An 8,150-nucleotide genomic window follows, 5' to 3' on the forward strand; every position below is an offset into this window, starting at 1 on the left:
ATATATTTCTACATATAGCCCGGTGCTTTTTATATTCAATAAAATTTTCCGAAGTCATACATAATTTACATACATAAAACTTAGTTGAATTTCATTATTGTTTAATTTATATGTCTTTTCCTTTTAAAACAAAAAAATTAATTTCTTTTAGCTTAGGAATTTTTATATTTGTGGTGTAGGTTTGAAAATAGTCGTTTCAGTTAAAATTAACTATGAAATAATACAAGTAATGAATATTTTCTCAATGGTGTTTATATTAGAATGAAAAGGTTGTATAAATCTTGTAATTTAGGTCACAATTACCTGTACTAGCTACATTAAGAGAACCTTTTTTTTTCAATACTGCAGACGCAATAAAAAACTGGATCGCTACAATATACTCGCCCCTCCCCCACAATTAGTGCGATTAATACGTGCTCTAAATTACTCTAATTCCTGAGCCTGGGCCCCAACACTTTTTATCAAAGGATATACTTCTAGCCTTTTTATGGCAGGAAGAAATCATCCACAATCCTCTTAGTGGCACCGTTATCAGATGTGTCTTTTTCCTAATTACTTGTTGTACCATACACACTTCTGTACGTTGATTTTTTTTTTTTAAGTTTCTATTATCTTACGCAATGTTGGGGAATGTAGACAAGTTTATGTTTTAATTAGTGGTATATTGTGATTTCAATATGTTACGTCAGTAACACATTAATCCCATACTGATATTTCGTATTAATTTTACTAATTTTATTTACAGCTCAATAAATATTTTAACATAATATTCTTTGGTTGATTATTATTATTTTTGTGATAATTATTATTAATAATTTTTAAATAATCACATAATATAACATTACATAAATATTATTATATCGTTGTTTATGTTGTGTTACTTTGTAAGTATGAAACCAATGTAAACCATTTAAAAAAAAAAAATAATAATAACATAGGAATGATTTGTCGAATTCCGAATAAATCAAATAAGTATTCCTCAAAATAATAGTCAAGGCGAGATAACGTAAAAAATGTAATTATTTCTGAAATAAATTTTATTATGGGTATTAGCAAAGTATATATTTACTTTAGTATAAATAAATGTAATGGAGGGCGGTGGCAAAAAAATGAAATAAAAAATGGCGGACAGTATATCAGTGGTAAGGCACTGTGGTATTTAAGCAAATGGCTCGGGTTCAAATCAGTTAGTTACAGATAATTATTTATTCTATTACTGTAAAATTGAGTCATTTCTGTGGGTTCCAGGAGTCTCGTGGTTTCCATCCAGCCTCATAAAATCCTTATAAACTGAGAATTAAGGAAAAATCTGGCGGTGGAGCGATTTTGAAAAAATCATTTCCTTGTATAACTGTTGTTCTGAAATCAGTACTTCCTTACGAGACCTGTTATAAATCAGTCTTTTGTAATGATTTGGATGATTAGACCATTTTTCTAGTAAGTGCTATAACAGCCTAAATCAACGTGCAGTTTCTTGTCTTTTCAGTCTAGTTTGAATTCTCGATTAAGGATGAATTCTGATTTTTTCGCCAAGAGCATATTGATTGATCCATCAATTTAGTTTTATACATCCCTTTTTTAAGACATTTTATATCCTGATGTATAATATTTTTTCCTTCAGCTCAGAATACTTTTCTATGTTAAAAAACATTCTCTTTATTAAACATTTCCGGAACAACATTATGTATGTTACCCATGCTGTTGTTCGTTTTTACAAGACATCCTAATAAACCAGAGAAATTTTCAGAATAGCTATAGTTATTATTAAAAGAAAGAATTCGCGGGGTTACAATATCCTCGTTGATTATTGTTGGCCAAATGGGTGTAATTGTTGCAAATATTGATATTCAATATTGTTGCTGTGGTACGCCCGCGGCTTGATATGTATTATTCAGTTCGTCTGATTGGGCGATAGATTATTACAAAATGTTCTGCATAATGTAAATGCAATGCCTTAAAATATTTACTATGCAATCGATCGATAATAATAATCAGAAATAATTTAGTCACTATGTATGAGAATCTCTCGCCATTGTGCATTAATATCCTTCCAGAAATATCTTTAATAATATTTTATTTATTTATTATACATTTTCATTCCTAAATAAGGCGTTATTATATATGAGGAGTTTATCATAAAAATATTCTATCTTAATAATTATACATTTTTTTTTTCATTTTTATATAATGATTAGATTAGGTTTTTTTTTTATACTATAAAAATATATTTACCATGTATATATACTGTAGATTGCTATCTATATAACGAAAAAAATCAGTTGAGTTGAAAAGTTGAAATTAGGGTTGGCCTAATAGAGTTTCCTTTTCCCCCAACGGGAGTTACATAATATAGATGTCAGCTCCAACACGAACTTGAATCGTTATCTTCTCATTTCCTCTATTTAAATGTTGGCTTGTGAACAACGCTAATTTAGTGCAATACTTTAAATCTCCTTTAGCTAGATTGTTTAGTTTTTTTTCTAAAATAATAAAAACATTAATTTTTTACGATTTAACCATCCTGGCGGAAACAGAGAAAGAGGCAATTAGTCAAATAAATACCCTGAAAGAAATAGTAGAAAAAGCAGGCATATAAGTCTCCTACGAAAAGACAGAATTTATGACGAAGGAAAAAAAGTAATAGAGACGAAATATGGACGGATAAGAGTGACAAAGAAATTTAAATATCTGGGAGAGAGACTATGCAATATCGGTATGGAAAAAGAGAGCATAAAGTAGAAAATTATCAACTTGGAAAGGCTTAGCTTTTACAATAAGAAGAACCTATCGTCTAACGCAAAAATAAGATACGGTCATAAAACCAGGAATTTTATACAGAATGGAGACAACATGTCTCCCTAGCCTGAAAAAATTCCTGAAAAATATTCTAATAACAGAAAATCCTGTGGAAAAAATATAATTTAAAGTACCATGTAAATTCAGGCCTAAAACTTATTTCTTTGTATGAATTTAAAACAAAATGTAGCGTTCATTACTTTTTTTTTTTTATTTTACTTTATGCACTACAAAAAGTGATTAGGTCTCCTAACAAAAACACATAAATTTTTAATTTTCTTTACTTTTTTTTTTCAGAAGAAAGTTAGGAGGCCCTAAAAACAAAATATGAAGGAGTGGGAGAGAGACATTAGGAAAAAGGCAATGTGACTTGGATTGTAGTTTAAAATTTAATTTATTCAGGAGCGGACCGAAACGAGAGGCTAACGAGACAACTTTGCCGCGCTATTTATTAGGGCGCCCCCTCCCCTCCACCACAGCCTGTTTTTAAAGTCCGCACCCCCCCCCCTGCATACAGACCAACTTCGTCCTGTGGGCCTCGGGTCCTTCCGCAGGATTTGATTATTTACTTGTTGGTTCCTGTGTCTGTGAGAGCTTTCTGCCTTTCCTCCCAGATGGCTCGTTATTACAACTCTGAACCCTTTTAAAACTATTTGACTTTCATTAATATCGTATATCCTTGCTCAAACGTGCTCTATTTTGTAAATCCTGGCTAAACTAAACATTCTAAATATAAAAATAATAATAATAATTATACTTTATTTATTGTATAGAAAAATAAAACCAGTAAATTTAATCATAATGACATAATGATATGATACAGGATGTAGAGAAACTACCCAGTAGTAGAACTCTAAAAACAGTTTGCAATATAAGGTCACGAGGCCATCTTCTTTTCAGGCGCCTCGGAGGATTGCCAGGAATGGAAGAGGAAGCAAGGTTACATAAGGAACATTTAGGTATTTATGTATGGTTTTATTAGTAACAAAATAAGGAGCATTGAGGATTTTACGAAGGATTTTGGATTGTAAAGATTGGATACGAGAGGAATTCGAAGGTTTAGTGGAGCCCCAAAGCTCAACTCCGTATGTCCAGATAATAATTATACTAAACATAAATTGTTATAAATTTTTAAAATATTAAATTGTATTAACACATATTCTTCTGCGTAACGTCATTTTATATTAGTGAAAATAATTGATTGGTGTCGTCCGTAGCTCAGGTGGCTAGACGCAGTCTGAGATCTGCTGGCGGTTCGTGAATTTTTTTCATTGTGTGGTGGTCCCACAAAATGAAAATCTTAACCCTCAACTATGGTTATGCAGTATAGGACTCTTGTCCGAAAAAAATAATTATAATTTATTCTTGTTATTTTAATTCTAAATATATCAAATTCTAATTTTTACCAAACTGAGATAATTATTTTATAGTGATTTATGCTTTAGTTACGTTGCATCAAGGTGAAACGTATACAAAAATATTTTGAAAGAGAATTTTATTCAAAGTTTAAGCGCTTGGGTGTTCGTTTATTTATTTACGACGTAATTTATAGTTATTTAAACTGATAAACATACCTAGTTAGTAGTATGCCTAGTTATAAACAATTATTTGTGACTGATACCTAGAATTATGGAATTAATCTTCTTAGAAAAAATTGCTTGGCGTCACTTTATTTTATCGTTAACGATTTCTGTTTGCCCAGTTCGGAAGCTGGCGACCTCTGTAGCCCCTTCCAGTCATGTCATATCGAAACCAAACAAAGAATTGTATTTCTGTTATTTATTCTGCCTTTGTAAAACTGAAACCTCTCTGGATTAAAATCGATTGGACAAACAGGCCGTCCATTGTTTCGTTGATGTTTTTTAATTTTATTTCTTTCTTTTTTTTTCTATTTGTCTTTTATGAATTACTAAATTAATTTTCAAAGGTCGTTAGGTAATAATTTTTGCTGTATCTTCCATTTCTCTACTCTGTACAAAAGGAGCAAAATATATCTGAGGCCTTTTGAGGATATTTGTATGAATTAATTGTTTGTTCTTCTATATCTGTATCCTTGCGGGCTTAGTTAATTGAATTTTTTTCTATCTATATATAAATCTTGTTCTTAATTTATATGTAGATAGTATATAAGTTAGAAAAAAATAATAATAACATTAAAAACAAAAATTCGGATATAAAATTTATGTTGGAGAACTACTTAAAAAAAATGAGTAGTTTTAGCTCTATCTACTATGATAAAATCATTAGGCTTGTTATAACCTTAAAGAAACTGAATCGTGTCTATATCTGTATGATATATTTTTTACTGAAGTCAATAACGCCTTTGGTTAGTGATCGACAAACGTAAGAATTTATATTGGCACTTGTAAGTAGTAAGGATTTTTGGACAGGCAATAGTTTCTTAGGAGTTTCATAGCTGCACCATGGAAACTAGTTCGGTTAGTTTAGTTAGATTGATTATCCACGCCAGGCTTTCTGGGAGCACATAAGTAACATTAAAGAAGACTACATAAATAAAATAAAATAAAAGAAGGCTACGTAAGTAACATAAAAGAAAACTACTAAGACCACCGGTCAAAGATCTTCATGGTCTACTACGGTATAAACTTTTAAAAAAAAAAAAAACTTTGATCAGACTATTCTCATCCAACTCCTCTTCAGCCTACTACGTACTTCAGGTATGTCATTTGTCGTTCAAATTTATTGAGATATCCATGTAATTTATCCTACAACCTTAGCATGAAATATAATTGTGTCAGTCGAAAATAGCACGTTTTGTCTTGAGAGAGGATTCCATTATTGTTTGAGGATTGTTCTTTTGAAGATATTTTACTGTAGTAAAAAAAAAAATTGTCAAATATCCCAAATAAATTTGAATAAATATTAAATTATTTTAACCCAAAGCAAATAAAATGCACTGCATCGAAAGTTGGATATCCAATTGAAGTTGTCGGCTCCAGGGGCACCATAAATATGGGATTCTATTTAAGAGCTCCCCTCTCCCTAGCGAATTTAAATTTGAAATCGTTTTTACAACCGAAGTAGAGGTGGGCAGGGTAGTGAGGGGGGATAGTGGATAAATTTGTCCGGGAGGAATGATATAAAACCTGAACGGCATTGACTTGCAGATCCCGCGATGGACCCGAGATATGAAGGGAATGCTAATTGAACGGACCCAGGTCTCCTTATGAATCCTCAATTAATCGATTGTCGTATAAACCTCGACCTTGTTTATTCCTTGTTTTATCCGATCTGTCGATTTAAAAAGGATAGATTTCTTGAAATGTCTGAATTTTCAAAATATTCACTATTAAATTTTGTTCGTTTAACTTTGTTTATTTATCTATTTTTTTTAGCCGTAAATATTAAATATTTTCTTAGGTAAAAGATATTTCCGAAAAAAAAAGAGGAGTAGTATATTTGTATAATACACCATTGGAAAGCCAACGATTTAGAAAAAAAAAACTGGACAACATATTAGATATTATTGCGGAAAATATTCATATTTTTCCAATGTTGCCCTGCAAAAATCAATTTTTACATTCCCTAGCCTATAAATGAAATTAATTTCTACTTAAAATAGAGTTTTTAGTGGAAGTTGTGTGGTGTAGACACTGCACTAGATTTTTAAATTTATAATGACTCGTAAGTATTAATTTAAATAACCTTATGGTCAATTATGTCGAACTGGTTGGTGAATGATAATAGAATAATAATTCCGGTAATTTGTATTGGTAGGAATTTGTGTTCTGTTCTGCGCAACCGTTCGACTTGAAGAACTCCGTCCTAGAACAACCTGAGCTTTTAAACTAAGAAATTTTACTAAAAATGATTCTAAGAAAAATTAATTAATGGAAAATTTTTACAGATATAATTTTATTTTTTATGTTGATTATTAGTTTTTTTTTTTTAAATTAGAAATTCTCTTTTTTTATAACTTCTTTATTTTACGTTAAGTTTAGAACATTTCAGTTTTTTTTTTTTGCTCATTATCCAGTTATATTGTCCTTCTAAAATGCTAGTAATACACAATCATCAGTTTTTTTTTATACATTGAATTTTAATAAATTCAATTTAAATTCAGAGTGGGTAGCTCAGAAGTAAGGTACTGTGCTACTAACTCCAAAGACCCTGGTTCGAATCCGACTGCAAATAATTATTTTCTGTTTCTCTCTAACCATGAGTCTGCTCTGTGGTTTCGGAAACCCCCGGGTTTCACCAAACCTCGTTAATGTGGATACTCTTAATTGGGTAAAAATGATTGAGCGCGATTCTATACAAATCATCTCCTTGCACAACCGTTGGTTTAATAACAGTACTTCCTGAGAAAGTGCTGCACCCTAGACCCTTCATGGGTTGTGGCGGTAAAGATTTATTTTATTTATTTTTTATAAACATTTAAAAAAATTACTTAATATTAGTATTGAGTTTTGGCCTAATCTCAAAACCTTTTAAAATTGTTAATTGATTATATTTATTTATTCATAAAAGTTAATCGTTTAGTTGTGATTATTATTTACAATTTAAGCATTTAAGATGGGTTTTTTTTTGGTTTTTTTAACAACATGAATATGAGGATTTTTCAAACGTTATTCACAATAAATCTTCTTCTAAACTAAAAATAAAAAAAAAATAGGATCCGCTGGCCCTCTCGTATATTATACATTCAACAATAAAAACAATCATTTCCTAACGATCCGCGAGAGTTTCTGAATCGTTCCAGTCCCGGTTCGAATTTTCCCCTGCGCAAACAATGGAAAGCATCTGACTAACAAATCAGAGCTCGAGCCATTGCTCAAGTGCTCCGCATTCCACCCTCGCTCACCGAAAGCCCACTTCTCTGTATCATATTAATTGTTCCCTCTTATAATCCCCTAGTTTATACTATACGTCGAATTATTTATTTACCCAAATACAAAACAATCACTTAAAATCATGTAGGCATGTTTAAAATCATAATTAATTGTAGTTATTTCAAGTTGGGCTTATCATAAGATACAAAATTAATGCAGTTTCCTGTGGGAATTCCATTACATTTATTTGTTAATTTGAATTCAATACTCGGGATACAAATATATAAGAGCTTAAAATAATTCCCTTTGTTTTTATTAAATAAATTGATTTTACCAGTTTTGTACTACTCTTTAAAAAAAATAGAAAAAATACTGTTCGAATTATTTCAATTTGAAAAAAAAAAATATTGAAGAATTGTAATACACAATATAGCACAATTAAGGGCACTTGCTATTGCCATTCAATAATTATTTGTCCTTATTATATATACAGGATAAAAGGAGAATATAACAATATAAATAATAAGAATAGTATAAATAAAATAAAATAATTTAAATATA

At 30.4% G+C, this 8,150-nt stretch overlaps 1 protein-coding gene across 2 annotated transcripts in view; it reads left to right on the forward strand.

The window, feature by feature from the left end:
• The window catches only part of LOC106684799 (nucleolysin TIAR), a 511,771-nt gene that overhangs the window by 276,681 nt on the left and 226,940 nt on the right, over positions 1-8,150 (forward strand). The window lies entirely within an intron of this gene.

The sequence above is a fragment of the Halyomorpha halys genome, unplaced genomic scaffold (assembly GCF_000696795.3).
Source record: "Halyomorpha halys isolate HHAL.00 unplaced genomic scaffold, Hhal_1.1 Scaffold619.1, whole genome shotgun sequence".
In the NCBI taxonomy this organism is placed as follows: Eukaryota; Metazoa; Arthropoda; class Insecta; order Hemiptera; family Pentatomidae; genus Halyomorpha; species Halyomorpha halys.